Source organism: Delphinapterus leucas, chromosome 19, assembly GCF_059928025.1.
Source record: "Delphinapterus leucas isolate spDelLeu-1000000601 "Yukka" chromosome 19, BTC_Dleu_Yukka2, whole genome shotgun sequence".
Classification (NCBI taxonomy): Eukaryota; Metazoa; Chordata; class Mammalia; order Artiodactyla; family Monodontidae; genus Delphinapterus; species Delphinapterus leucas.
In genome coordinates, this window is record NC_143147.1 from 60,987,183 (window position 1) to 61,002,322 (window position 15,140).

The following is a 15,140-nucleotide window of genomic DNA, read 5'->3' on the forward strand; positions in this document are numbered from 1 at the left end:
AGGATGTGTCACTTGAACCTCTCGTCTTAAGTCTAGTGATGATAAAGATCGGAAGTGGCGAGGATGGTTGTGTCTTCCGTTAAGGAGAGCGGAGCAAAAATGATCGTTAGCATAGTCATTCCCCACCCCCCTGCCCTTTTTGGAAGGAGAAACAAATGTCAGACATCAACTTCAAATTAAGATCAAGAAATGTGCCTTCAGCCTTTATAATACATTCTTAGTATTATTTCATTTTCCAGATGTGCCTACATAACGCCAGGGAAGAGTCACAGTGAGGTAGAGCTCAAAAGTTGAGAAGACATTCAGCATAGCATCTCAGGGTAAGGAGATGGACAAGCCTTAGCCTGTCCCCTCGGCTGGTGGTTCATGAGAACATGCAATGTAGAGTTATTATGTGATCCAGCAATTCTATTCCAAGGTACATGCCCAAGAGAATTGAAAGCATGTCCACACAAAAACTTGCACACGACTGTTTATAGCAATATGATTCACAACAGCCAAAAGGTGGAAACAATCTAGATGCTCATCAACTGATGAGTGGATGAACAGACTTTCGTCTGTTCATACGAGGGAGTATCATGCGGCTGCAAAAAGGAATGAAGTACAGATTCGTGCTGTGACATGGCTGAACCCTGAAAACGTTATGCTGAGTGAAAGAAGCCTGACACAGAAACCCACAGTTTATATGATTCTTTTCACATGCCGTTCTTTTTTTTTTTTTTTTTTTTTTTTCAGCACGCGGGCCTCTCACTGTTGTGGCCTCTCCCGTTGCGGAGCACAGGCTCCGGACACGCAGGCTCAACGGGCCATGGCTCACGGGCCCAGCCGCTCCATGGCACGTGGGATCTTCCCGGACCGGGGCACGAACCCGTGTCCCCTGCATCGGCAGGCGGACTCTCAACCACTGCGCCACCAAGGGAAGCCCCTATATGATTCTTTTCATATGCAGAAAAGGCAAATCTATGGAGAGAGAAAGTAGATTGGTGGTAGTCAGAGGCTGGAGATGTTGGGGAGAATGGGGAGTGACTGCCCATGGGTACAGGGTTTCTTTTTTGGGGTGTTGAAAATATTTTGGAGTTAGTCGTGTTGGTTACAGTGTTGTGGGTGCACTAAATCCCACTGAATTGTACACTTTAAAAGGGTGAATTTTATGATAAGTGAATTACATCTCAGTTTTAGAACAATAGCAGTGAACAGATGCCATCACTTGCCATGGTTTTACTTGTTCTCAAAGTGTGGTTCCCTGGTCAGCATCTTCAGCAACATCTGGGAATGGGTTAGGAATGCACATTCTCAGGCCCCCGCCACACTGACGGAATTAGAGCCTCTTGTGCTGGGGCCTGACACAGTTTAACAGGTTCTCCAGGTGCTTCTGGTGCCCAGTAGTGTTTGAGAACCACTGGCTTAAACGACCACCCTGATTCCTTCCATTACCAAACTGAGGTTTGGCCGCTCATCGTTTAAGAATCCAGTGTCGAGAGACAAATGTTGGGTAAAAGGAAAGATACTAGCTTTATTGAGGAAGCTGGCAATCCTGCAGAGAAGGTGGACTCGTGTCCCAAAGAAGCAATTCCCCCTTGTCGACTGGGCGCAAGAGCTTTTAAAGGGGAGTCTCAGGGGTTCACAGGCGGGGTTGGGGGGCCATATGCAGAGCAGCACAGTCAGCTCTGACGGTAGCCTTGAAGTTGCTCACGCAGAGGTCTGATCAGCGTCATCTTGATTCAGTTAATCTTCGACTCCAGGGTCAGTTTGTTCCCATTTCCTTGAGGCCAGTTCTTGGAATTGTGCAAGATGGAGCAGCTTATGTCTCATGGCTACGCTCTGGTCATCATGTAGTTAGCTTCTTCCTCCTGGTCGGGGTTTCAGTACCTGCAAAGCAGCTCAAAGGACATGGATCAGAATAGTACCCATAGCCCTTAGGAGGAACTAAAGGTCCTCGAGTTTGTTTAATGGTTGAACTATTATTATTTTGTCTTGTTTGACTATTTTCCTCTGTTTCTGCATTTTCTCATTTCTCTGATTAAATTTATTCTTTGGCTAAAGTTCTTCCAGACAAGAGGCAGGTGGAGGACATGGGGAGGGTGGGTGTCTGTCCCAGGAAGGCCCCAAAAGCCCCAAAAGGTCCTGCGCCATTACACTTCCTTCACTTCATTGCTAGGCATACATACACACACACGCACACACACACACACACACCACACACACACCAGGCTTAGTGAGGTATAATTCTGTACCATATAATTCACCCATTTGAAGTGTACAATTCAGTGAGTTGGTATATTCACAGAGTTGTTCAGCAGTGAACATGATTTTAGAATATAATCATCGTTCCCGAAACAAACCCTGTTGTACCCATTAGCATTCACTCATCTCCCCACAGCTCTAGGCAAACACTAATTTCAGCCTCTGTGGATTTGCCTATCCTGGACATTTCATAGAAGTGGAGTCATACACTGTGTAGTCCTTTGTGCCTGACTGCTCTTAATTAGCACAGTTTTCAAGATTCATCTGTGTTGTAGTTTGTGTCAGCACTTCATTCCCTTTTATAACCGAATAATATTCCATTTTATGGGTACACCACATTTTTATCCATCCATTGATGGGCATTGGGTAAGTTCCACTTTTTGGCTACTCTGGACAATGCAACCATGAACATTCATATGCAAGTTTTGTGAGCGTTGCTGGAGTTTTTGACAGTTCGTCCTATTGCATCTATGGCCTTGCTTGCCATTTACTTCTCAGCCGAGTGCCTACCTCGACTCCCTCCTCTCGGCTTTGATGGACGAGTCTGGGCTCACCTACCTCTTGGCCAGCTCAGTGTCAGGCTCTTTCATTGGCCTCTCTGCCCACCCACCACCTGCTGATATTCCCCGGGGCTCTAGCCTCTAGTGCTCATAAGCTTCCTGGGTAGGTGACCAGTCACATGGTTTCAACTGCTACTAACCATCTGGGGCCCTTAAATGTGCCTGTGTGATTCCTGTCTCTCCCCAGCACCCCCCAGGGGGGCACTGGGCCTCCCACACTCAGCATGCCTGCACCTGAGCTTATGCTCTGATCGCCCCAGGGGTGCTCCGTGTCAACATTTTCCCCTAGACTTAGCCTCGTGGGTGATTTTTTTTTTAATTAATTAATTTATTTATTTTTGGCTACATTGGGTCTTCGTTGCTGCGCGTGGGCTTTCTCTAGTTGCGGTGATCGGGGACTACTCTTGGTTGTGGTGTGCGGGCTTCTCACTGCAGTGGCTTCTCGTTGCGGAGCACGGGCTCTAGGTGCATGGGCTCAGTACTTGTGGCACGCGGGCTCAGTAGTTGTGGCTCACAGGCTTAGTTGCTCCGCGGCATGTGGGATCTTCCTGGACCAGGGCTCGAACCCGTGTCCCCTGCGTTGGCAGGCGGATTCTTAACCACTGCTCCACCAGGGAAGCCCTCGTGGGTGATTCTTGTCCTAGCACATCTTTACTCTGGTGGCTGCAGAATGATGAGCCCCATCTCCAGTGCTCCCTCCAGTGACCAGTTGGCCCTCGGCATCCTGGCTGTGAGGAGGCTTTCCTTTTCCTATTTATATGCCTGTTAATGGCACAGATGCGTGGATTCCTATTTCTAGAGGTCTGTAACATATCATTGTCCTTAATGAATTTGATGCTCAAAATGTCCCAGATTTGGCCAGTGAGAGCCCTATCCATCTGCTCCGTGTCCTGTGACATGTCATGCCCTGCATTTTCTTAGCACTGACTCCCTTCCTGGCATCACAAAATATTTCGGGATCACCTTGTACCCACCCTGCCTCAGCTCCAGGGTCAGCCATTTCTCTGAGGGGCGCTGGTTCCTTTTAGAGACCAAGATCTGGGCTCTAGGTGTGCTCATTGCTACTGGGGTGTCTTTGCTTCTTTGCCCTTTCAGTGAACAGGGCTGGGAAATGTGCGCATAGATAACACATGTATACGTACACACACACTAGGGCATGTACACATATATGTAACAGCACATACCTCATTGGGCTATAAGAGAATGAGATGCACATTTTAAAAAGCCAAAAAACAGTAGCAACTCTTAGCCCAGTGCCTGGACATGGAGCTCGGTTTAGTTATATCATCATCATTATTTTCATTATTATTGAAAACTAGGGAATCCTTTGCTCATCCAGCAGGGAAACTTTGATCCTCCACATGCCGTGCGTGAAATCCCAGTTTGGGGTCCAGAGCAAGGGGCCAGCTGACTCACCCCCTCACTCCAAGCTGGTGGACAGCAGCGCCAAATGCACAGACTTCTACTTAAAACGTGATGCGTGGATGTGCCCAGCAGCTGCGCCTCCGTACTGTAGAACGTCAGAGCCCTCCCCAAAGGCGCCAAAGAGATGCTTTGCTGGAAAGGGAAACGCTCTGAGCAGAGGATCACGTGCAAGCGATACATGCTGCTCCTGCAGGAAGTGCTCTGCTGTTTCTTTTCTTTCATATGTTATTCGGGTGTTGGCACAGCAAGGAAAGTACGGGGCCAGCCGCCACTTCAGGCTACTTGACACCGTGGACTCTGCCTTGCGGTTCCTGGGGAGGCCATTGTCTCACGTTACAGGACCATGATCTCCTCGCTGGATGGTCTTGGCCCCAGCATAGACGAGCCACAAGCAGCTCTGTGGTCAAGTCTGTGCTGTGGAGTGTCTCTTTCTCTCCTTTCCAGCCGAGGGTTCTGCTAGATTTTCATGGTTTAGATCAGCTCCAGCTTCTACCTGGAGCGAGCCGTTTCCTAACCTGGTTAAAACAAGCGGGCTGCTATGTGTGACCCGCTGCAGAGAAGACAGTAGAAAACCTCGGCCCTGTTAGCCACGGACGGTCATGTGACTTGGGTACCAGAACTCGTGTCCTGTACCAAGAGGGACAAGAGTGATTGCAGCCAGACTAGCCTCATCTTCCTTCATCTAGTCCTCCTCTTAGTTCGCTGCATTGCATCGCACGAAATCTACTTTCTACTCTTGGATTAGATCTTTGTACAAATTCAGTTGAAACACATCTGTTTATGTTTCCTACGGGTTCAGAATTCTGCTTAGCATCCTCCTGACAAGCGTCCTTAGTGATTATCATACACAGTCTCCTCCGATCTTTATGCTCTTAAGCAAGACGTAATTACAGTTTATTGAGCGCCTGTGTCCTGGGCCTTTTCCTTCGTTTCTCCACTATCCCCGACTACCACCTAAAAAACTAGCATCCTGCCAGATGTTAACAGGTGCTCCTGAGTGTTACACAAACAGGTTTAGGACACGCCGGTTTGGGCCACGTGGCCAGCATCCCTTCCTGCAGCCTCTCCATATCTGCAGGTGTCCAAAGCACGCAGCGTCTCCTGGACCTTGTGCGTGGCGCTCCCTTGCAGGTGGCATCTCAGGAGAAGCCAGCGTTCGTTGGGCCGGCGCTGCCCTTATCTGGTCCATTCACCTTTCTCTGATGACCTGGGTAGGCCCGGCCCTTCCTGACTTCAAGGCTGTCACTGCCTCTCTGGCCAGCTCCACTTTCTTTGGGATTCTGGCCCTGCTCGCCTCCTAGTTTGGGCTCTTTCTTGCACCTTTCCTGGTTATTTCTTCCTTCCAGCCTCTGGGTTCTTACAGTACTTCTCATGGACCGTCTGTCTCCTGCCTCCTGGCCCTGCAAGTCACTCTGCCTTCCACTTGGAAGTTCCTCCACCTGCATCTTCCTGGGATGCTTCTTCTCATCCCTAAGATCCCAGCTGGGCAACCCCTACCACCAGGAGCCTTCCCAGCCCTCACCCCCCATTCCCCGCCAGCCCCCTGGCCTCTCTGCATCATGATTCACATCATGCTGACTCTTTCTTTTCTGTTTGGAAAGTAACGCTCTTAATTGTGCAGCCTGCCGAGTTTCACATGATGACCCTGAATTTTAACTTCTCAGCGGTTTGTCTCTCAGCCTAGGCAGAATCCACAGGAGCTTTCCTCACTTTGTGCTCACAGAACAACCCACGGGGATCGGGGAGGGGAGCGCTGCTTGGTCTTACACCAGCTTGGTGAACTCAGACTGGCTGAGTCCCAGGCCAGCACCAAAGGCCCTTCTGGAAGCTCTGCGGGGGCTTCTCCCACTGTTCGTGGCTTGATTTTACGTGGGGGCCGTCCGCCTCTTAGGCCTTGATCTCAAAGGGCCCTTTTACTGGGGACTGAGGGCCAGAGAGGACGAGTATTGACCCAAACGCTCTCCCAGTTTAATGAAAACGTCTGGATTCAGGGCCCAATTCTGATACCCAGTCTGGCCCCCCGTGACCACAGCCCTGCCTCGTTAGGGTGAGGCCCACGGGGCAGGAGTGTTCTGAGTGGCCTTTCCACAAAGCCACTGGGGCCCCGTGAACACAGGTAGCTTCGCCGAGCCTGGTTCTGTCCTGTGGGGTTTAGGGACGAGCCCCACAGAACCGCTTGTTCGTGACTCTGAGCAAAGTGAAGTCGGGGTCTCCGGGAACCGCTGTGTGATTTGCCCTTCATCTTGGCTGCCAGGAAGCCCAGAGTCAGGGACACACTTCCTCATGTGACTTGTTAATCCTGCTTTGCACTTTTATTTTTGTTAATAGACTTATTTTCTTAGAACAGTTTTAGGTTTACAATAAATTGAGGGGTTGGCCCAAGGATTTCCCATAACCCCTGCGCCTACACCTGCATAGCCTCCCCCGTTATCAACATCCACCACCAGAGCTCGGGGGGTAACTGACGAACCTACATCGACACATCATCACCCAGAGTCCGCAGTGTGCGTTAGGGTTCACTCTTGGTGTTTTACTTTCTATGGCTTTGGATAAATGTGTAATGTCATATATCCGCCATTATAGTATCATGCAGAGAGGTTTCACTTCCCTACAAATCCTCTGTTCTCTGTCTGTTCACCCCCACTTCCCCCCAACCCCTGGCCACCCCTGATCTTTCTGCCACTGCCTACTGTCTCCATAGCTCTGCCTGTTCCAAAATGTCACAGAGTTGGAATCATACAATGTATAGCCTGTACTTTCCACTTTTAATCGTGTTTTGTCTTTTTTTTAAATAAATTTATTTATCTTTGGCTGCGTTGACTGCACACGGGCTTTCTCTAGTTGCGGCGAGCAGGGGCTACTCTTTGTTGCGGTGCGCGGGCTTCTCATTGCGGTGGCTTCTCTTTGTTTCGGCGCATGGGCTCTAGGCACGCGGGCTTCAGTAGTTGTGGCTCTTGGGCTCTAGAGTGCAGGCTCAGGAGTTGTGGCGCACAGGTTTAGTTGCTCCGTGGCATGTGGGATCTTCCCAGACCAGGGCTCGAACCCATGTCCCCTGCATTGGCAGGCAGATTCTTAAGCACTGTGCCACCGGGGTAGTCCCTTAATCGTGTTTTTTGACCCTTTATCCTGTTTTATCATTACCATAGTATATATTAGAATTTATAAGCTCATTCACTTTTTTTTTAAAGAGGAAGTTTGTGAATAAAATAGGGACAAAACTTTAAAAATTGCCTGAATACTTGGTCCATTGTTGGGCCTATCAGACACTGGCTTTTGTGTCTCTTAGGAGTTGTGTAATGCTTTCTTTGTGACTATTTGAAAAGGGAAGTGGAACCATCTACTGCAGAGTACCCAGCGCTGAAGAGATGCAGGGTGGCTTCCCGGGGGGAGCTCTGAGATTTAGCAATCTGTGATAACGTCACTTCTGACCCCAGCCTCTTGTTAGGACAGGAGGGCCTGGGACGGCCATGACACTTGTGGAAACGACCTTGCAGCTCCTTCTGCTGTGGGTTAAGCTTCCTGAGATGGGTTGACAGGACAGAGAAGTCCTTTCTCAAAGTGCCCTGGGAGCAATCGTCACAATTTGAAATTCTGTCCCCTCTCTGCCTTATTAGATTTTGCTGGAAGCCCTGTGGTTTGAGGGCGGAGGGGGGACACCCTCTGAAAACCTGTGGGCACTGGCCGGAGAATGTCACTTCTTGAAGGAATAGGCGCTACAGATGATGTGGAAATAAGACCACAGTTTTTGTCACTGTCATTAAAATGGTGATATGATTCTGAGAACTCTCAGCAGAGAGCTTGTTTTGAGAACCATCCAGAGACAGGGAAGTGGCCCCTGCTTCCCTTGCTGCCCCGCCTTTGCAAGGGCCACGTGCTCCACAGGCTGACCTCAGCCTTTGGGCGCTGGTGGGCTCTCCAGGGTGAGTGGTTTGTGCAGGCCAGCCTGTCTGCTTCAGCGCCATCTCCCCAGACATCAGCAGAACGTGGTCCCTCTAATAAGGTCACCCTGTATCGAAGGAGCATCAGGGGTGGAGCCCTCCTTTCAGCAGCCAAATGGACCTGACACCACCACGGGGCGTGTCTGGGTAGGTTTTGCTGCCAGCGAGGGTTCCAGCAGCATCTGTCAGAGCCAGATTGTACCTTTCGTGTTCCCTTCACTCTTCAAGCCAGTCTCTGCCAGAGGCATCGTGTGTCCCCCATCTGAAGGCTCACTGATCATCTTCTAGGAGTCAAAGCTGTGTCTCAGTCTGTTTTCTGAATCAGGAGTGAAGATACACCCCCTGTTGAGAATGCTGGACTTGATGAATCAGCCCTCTCCATGTGAAAAACTGTCATTTCTTTGCAGGGAAAGGTGCATGTCTGGCAAAAGCTTATGTATCTGTATCACCCAGAACCTCGAGGGAAGTGGTTCTTATTACCTGTGGGCCTTGGCCCCTCTGTGAAGCTAATATAAGCTACAGATGTTCTTCCCAGAAAAGTACAGAGGGAGCCCCAAGTGCAAAGTCGGTGGGGTCCCTTCCACGGCCCCAGGTTAAACAGCCCCCATCTGAGCCTGCATTCGCCAAACTCAGGGGAGCCCGAATGGATTGCGAAAGGAGGAAGCCTTGCATTTCAAAGTTTGCTTTTTCACTCTGTGTCTGCTCCCTATATGCTCAATACCTATTTAAAGAATAGGTATTCTTTAAATAGATCTATTTGTCTTAGTCTGCTCAGGCTACTGTAACAAAAAATACCACAGACTGGGCGGTTTAAATGACAGAAATTTATTCCTCACAGTTCTGAAGGCGGGAAGTCCAAAGTCAAGGTGGCAACCAGTTGAGTTCCTGGTGAGGCTGTCTTGCCTACTCGCTGTGTCTTCTCATGATGGAGAGAGAGCGGGCTGGAGAGAGAGAGAGAGAGAGAGAAAGAAAGAGAGAGAGAGAGAGAGAGAGAGAGAGGAAGCAGGCTCTGCGGTCTGTTGCTTCTGTTTCTCTGGAGACCCTGACTTACATAGACAGCAAAGAGAAACATGGGAAGCAGCCCCCTTGGGAAGGAATTCACTGAAGTGAGTCTGGGCAGATGTGCGGGGGCAGAGCTGGACCTCACGTCCTTTCATCTGCTTTACTAACTTTATGAACTCCTCGGCCTGCCCAGATGGCGTCAGCTCTTCCCGGGCACGTATACGCAGTTGACTCAGGTTGGCACCAAATCCACCCACACCTGTAAAGTATCTGCCCGTTGATGGCCGCTAGCATCTTAGCGTGGTACCCCTCCCTCAGGCGTCGGGTGCCACCTTCCCCGCGCACTCGAGGGGGACAGTTGTGGGTCTGCTCGGCGGTGCCAGGGGACTCCCTCAGAGGCTGCGGGCCCCCACGGGGATAGCAGATGCCAGATGTCACAGCCAGGGAAACACCTTGCTGAAGTTCAGATGTGCAGTGGATGGACCCCGGGTCTGGGGAGCCTACCGAAACAGAAGTTCAGGGGGTGTGTCGTGGGGACGAGGTGACTTTGACTCTGGATTGAAATATAAGGAAGCAAGGAGCTAGTCCAAGTCACCAAATATTTCTTGGAGGCAGCCAGTCAGTTCCCAGGGAGCGGAACCCAAACCTCAAGTAAATAGCCCTTGCCTGTTCCTTGGATAAGTACAGGTTCTGGGTGAAGAGCATGAGGCTACATACAAATACTGACACTGGCTGGTGGGTGTCTTATGTAATTGGCCCTGTTAAACTTTCCAAGCAATTATTGCTTATAACTTTACCTGTAGCTTTACCTTTAGCTTTCAAAGGTTGGGTCTGGACATGGCTACAGACAGAAAATGTGATGTGGGTGGTGTGTTGGAAAAACTCCCATTTCCCACTTCTCCCTTATGTTCACACACAACTCTTCACTGTGACGCTTCTGCCACCAGATGTGTGGGAGTTGCCCCCAACCGAGCATTCTCCGTGACACCAGCTGGATGTCCTACAACTGAACTCAATTCTGACACTGCCTACCCGGAGATGGCGTCAGATCCCACAGGTGAAGGGCTCAGTCCCACAAGGCTGCCCCCCTCAACTTCAGATGCCCAAAATCGAAGGAGGTGGGTCCCCACATTACCCACCACTCTGTCCATTTTGCCTGTAAACTGGCATCATATGTACTTATTTATAAATATTTCTTGTCTATATTTATTTACAAATATTATTTATATTTATCGTTGAAATTTTAAAACTACAGAAAAGCACAAGGAACAATACAAAAGCTCGTATTCCTACTACCCAGTATTTCCGACTGTTCACATTTTGTCACTTCCCGATCCCCTTCCGGTTTCTTAGAATAAATAAGTTAGGTATTCTGGCTTCCCCATAGGACACAGAAGGCTGGAAAGAGACACACTGCCATCCTAACAAGAGAAATCTAGATAGTCTACAAAATGATTCCAAGCCCATCAAGGAACGGAGATTATAGGGTGACAGCCTCGCCTGAAATCTAAGAAAGACAGGTCTCCAAGGAGAGCAAGAGACGGGGTCGCAGGGCAGAGCTGGGGAGGAGATGGGCCGCGGTCCCGGTGGGTCAGGAGACTCAGCTGGAACTTTTAGCCAAGTGCTGCAGGCGCAGTGCAGGCAGGTGGAGGGGAGAGAACCGCTGGTGCTGAGACTCGACGGGCCCACCCCAGGGACCTCCCCGTGCGCTCACAGGAAGAGTGGAGGCAGGCAGGAAGGGCAGAGAAAGCTTCCTTGAAACCCACAAACCTCTCCTGACAGAACAAAAGCCTGCGGCCACTGTGGAAAGAACTACAAAGCCTGTCACCCCCGGGGCACAGGTGGAGACTCATTGAGGCTGGAGGAGCAGATACCCTCTGCCCCTCGTGGGGAGGTAGAGGCCGTCAGAGATCTCCTACCACTGGGAAGGGCAGGGCCACGAGAAAACCCCACCCTGAGATGCAGGGACATGGGGACTGAAGCCCAAACCCAGCAACAGAGAACCCCTCTCCCCATAGCCTGGTGCCCCAGCCCAGCCCAGCCCAGGCTGGAAAGTGTCCAGTAACAGTGATCCACTGCTGCGGCAGGGGGAGGGAGCCCCGTTCTGAGGGGCAGGCTCATCAAGAAATCCCAAGAACAAGAACGTTGAGAAAAGATCTTTGGCCCCCAACGCTCACGATTGAATTACCCTCCCTGAGGTCCACCAGCTGGGTTTCCTTCTCGCCCGTGGCCACACTGCTGCGTGAATCATCCGATGCTGGGAGGTGTTTTGTTGTCGATCCATCCACAGGTTTTTGTCTGTTCTGAATAAGCTGCCATGAACTTGCACAGACAAATCTCGGTGTGGACACGTGTTTCCATTTCTCTTGTAAATACCCAGGAGCAGGGTTGCTGAGTCTTAGAGCATGGGCATCTTTAAGGAGACCACCGAACTGTTTTCCAAATAAAGCTGTCCCTCACATTCCCAGCGGCAATGACCCGAGTCCCAGTTACTTTGCATCCCTGTCAATATTTGGTATTGTTGGTCTCTCTGATTTTAACCACTTAAATGGGTGTGTGACGGTATCTCATGGTGGTTTTAATTTGCATTTTCCTCGTGACTAATGATACTGAGCATCTGTTCGTTGGCTTGTTCCCTGTATTTCTTCTTTGCCGAAATGTCTGCTCAAGTCACTTGCCCATTTTTTTAAAAGTTCAGGTTGCCTTCTTGTTAAAGGGTTGTAAGCATTCTTTATATAATCTGGATACAAGTCCTTGGTTGGATATATGTGTTGCAAATACTTTCTCCCAGTCCAGGCCTTGCTTTTAAACTTTTTTTTTTTTTTTTTGGCCACACCGTGCGGCATGCAGGATCTTAGTTTCCCGACCAGGGATCGAACCCATTCCCCCTGCAATGGAAGTACGGAATCTTAACGACTTGACCGCCAGGGAAGTCCCTTAAACTTTTTAATAGTGTCTTTTGAAGGGCAAACGTTTTTAATTTTGATGAAATGATTTTATCAATTATTTTTCATTTATGATTTGTGCTTTTGTATTCTAAGAAACCTTGGCCTAACCCAAGATCACAAACATTTTCTCCTAGAAGTTTTACAGGTTTACCTCTTATGTTTAGGTCTGATCCGTCTTGAGTTAGTGTTTGTGTACGGTGTGAACTAATGGTCAAAATGAGCCCCTTGGCCTCGTTCCTGATCGTAGGAGAAAGCATTCTGTTTTTTTATCATTAGGTGGGGTGATAGTCTTAGGTTTTTCAGAGATGCTTTTTATCTTAAAAAGGTTAAAGGTGTTCTCATTTTTTCCCACTTTGTGGAGAGTTTTACTCATGAATGAGTGCTCAATTTGTTAAATGGTTTAACAAATCAATTTGTTAAATGGAGATTCGGCATAGGTGCAGAATCTCATGTGATTTTTCTCTTTCAGTGTATTAATATGGTGAGTTACACTGAATAATATTTTTAGTGGTAAATCAGCTTTGTGCCCCTGGGATAAAACACACTTGGCCATGGTTTTTAAAAACGCATTACTGGATTCAATTTGTTAAATATTTTGTTAAGGAGTTCTTGTATCTGCATTCATGAGGGATAAGGTGATATGGTCATTTAATCCATTAAACTAAATTGTCAGCTCCATGAGAGCAGAGTCTGCCTCTTCGGGTCATCTCTGGGTCCCCAGCTCCTAGACAATGCTTGGCACATAGAGGACCCTTGGGACCTGTCTGTTGAATAACAGACCATTAAGGAACGCATGACCATAAGTCACAGGCTGCTTTATGCCGGTCAGGATTGTGTGACTATTTTATCAGAACTTGTTTTCTGTAACCCAAGGGAATGTGATTCAGGTGCGTTAGTAGCTTATCTGGTTGTTCTGACTCTTAAAGTAGTCCAGATTTGTAAGGATGGAGGTGACCTGGAGATATAAGTGGAGAAGCAGCGTAGGAAGGAGAAAGAAGGAGGCCGTTTCTGGGGTTTCACCCCTGTCTTCTGATCCTTGACCCATTTCTCTCCACCTGATGGGTGCTACCTGTTCGCTAAGCTCCCCTCCCTACCCCTGGATTAGGCAGCTACAGCCCTTTTCCTTAAACACCTGGTGGGTCCCGGTGCCGTTGCATCACCTTTGTGCACAATCTGAACAGACTGAGGGCAGGGCAGCTTATCCCCCAGGTGCAGCCAGCTCTCACGCTTTCACTTCCATCATTATCACTGAATCTTTACCGGGTAAATACCACGTGGCTATCACTCTGCTGTGCGTAGTGCCCTTCATTTGTCTGGCGTTTCATGTAAGAAATCACGATGATGATCTGCTGACTTCCTACTATCATAATAAACATATTATTTCTTTGGTTAAGTAAACTCAGGACGCTCCTTGGAGGCAGACATTTGCACGGTCAGGACACTACAGAGAGGCGGTGCCCAAGGTCCCCAGACAGCACACGGTGCACAGGACCTGCGTGCCATTCTGATGATTGGGGCACCCTCAAGCCAGCCTTGGACTCAGGTAAGCACCTCGGTCTAGTGCTCTCCAGGTTGTGTGACTAAGACACTCATTTTCTTATCATGTGTTTGGCAAGTGGGATGTTTTGCAATAATATGCAAAAAGGTAATGTTATATTGATCCTGTCTCTTCCTACACAGATGTAGTTAAAAAGTCTAATCTAAGTGGGAGTTTAGGGGGAAACCCATTGACATGATTGTTTTCTTTTTTTTTTTTTTTTTTGCGGTACGCGGGCCTCTCACTGTTGTGGCCTCTCCCGTTGCGGAGCACAGGCTCCGGACGTGCAGGCTCAGCGGCCATGGCTCACGGGCCCAGCCACTCCGCGGCATATGGGATCTTCCCAGACCGGGGCACGAACCCGTGTCCCCTGCATCGGCAGGCGGACTCTCAACCACTGCGCCACCAGGGAAGCCCTGTTTTCTTTTTTGAAATAATTTCAAAAGTACAGAAAAGTTACCAAAAATTATTGTATAAAGAACACCTGTATGGCCAGATTTACCTGCTAATATTTCACTCCTTTGCTGTGTTATTGTGTGCGCGCTCTCTCTCTCTTTATCATTTGAAAGTTTACTTGCATACACTCAGTCCTTTAGCTCTAAACCTTTCTGTGCATAATTCCTAAGAATAGGAATATCCACTTACATAACCGTAAAACCACGGTATAGTTACCAACATCAGTAAATTTAACACGGTTGCAACACTTTCGTCTGATCAACTGTTTGAATTCAAATTTGTCAGTTGACCCAGTACTATCCTTTATAGCATTTTCCCTCCAGTCCAGGATCCAGTCCAGAATCAGGCATTGCATTTAGTTGTCCTGTTTCCTTAGCCTCCTTTAATCTGGAATTCCTATGGCTTTTCTTTTTCTACTATGGCATGGACATTTTTTAAGAGTGACTCCTCACCCCTGCCTTTTAAAAAATAATAGATTGCTTCTCATTTGGGGTATGCCTCACGTTTCCTCGTGATTAGATGGGGGTTATGCATTTTGGGAAGGACCCTGTATAGGGAGTGCTGCATCCAGCACAGGGCACCCCATCGGGAGGCACGAGGTCCAGCGCCCCTCACTGGTGATGTGGGTGTTGACCCTCCTGGTCCACTGCATAATCGCTGTTTCATTATTCTCCCTGCAGCTAATAGGCAATCAGGGAGGAGACACTTGGAGATGATGCAAGAAATAGAATAGAATATTCTATTCTCATGAAACCTCCTTCTAGACTTAGCTCCATTGGTGACTCTCGCCTGCTCCAGTCTTCACCTGTCAAGCACTTTTACTTTCTATTCTTCCCCGGGAACCACACAAGGGCTGTGTCACTGAACTCAGGAGGATGCAGTCATCACCTGGTTTGTCCTTTTGACGGTTAACTTCGTTAGGAAGTTTTCCCGACGTTGATACACACCCTGATATAACGCACTGCAGAAAAGACCAAGCTCTGGCACAGGCTGACTTGCTTGGATCATCTGAGCGTGGCTGTGGTCCTTG

At 48.8% G+C, this 15,140-nt stretch overlaps 1 protein-coding gene across 1 annotated transcript in view; it reads left to right on the top strand.

Annotated features, from left to right (window-relative positions):
* Window positions 1-19: 19 nt before the first annotated feature.
* Window positions 20-15,140, top strand: part of DNAH17 (dynein axonemal heavy chain 17) — a 175,593-nt gene continuing 160,472 nt past the window's right edge. The window contains exon 1 of the mRNA XM_089901595.1: window positions 20-13,660. The gene's annotated coding sequence lies outside the window, so the exon portion shown is untranslated. The remainder of the gene's footprint in view (window positions 13,661-15,140) is intronic.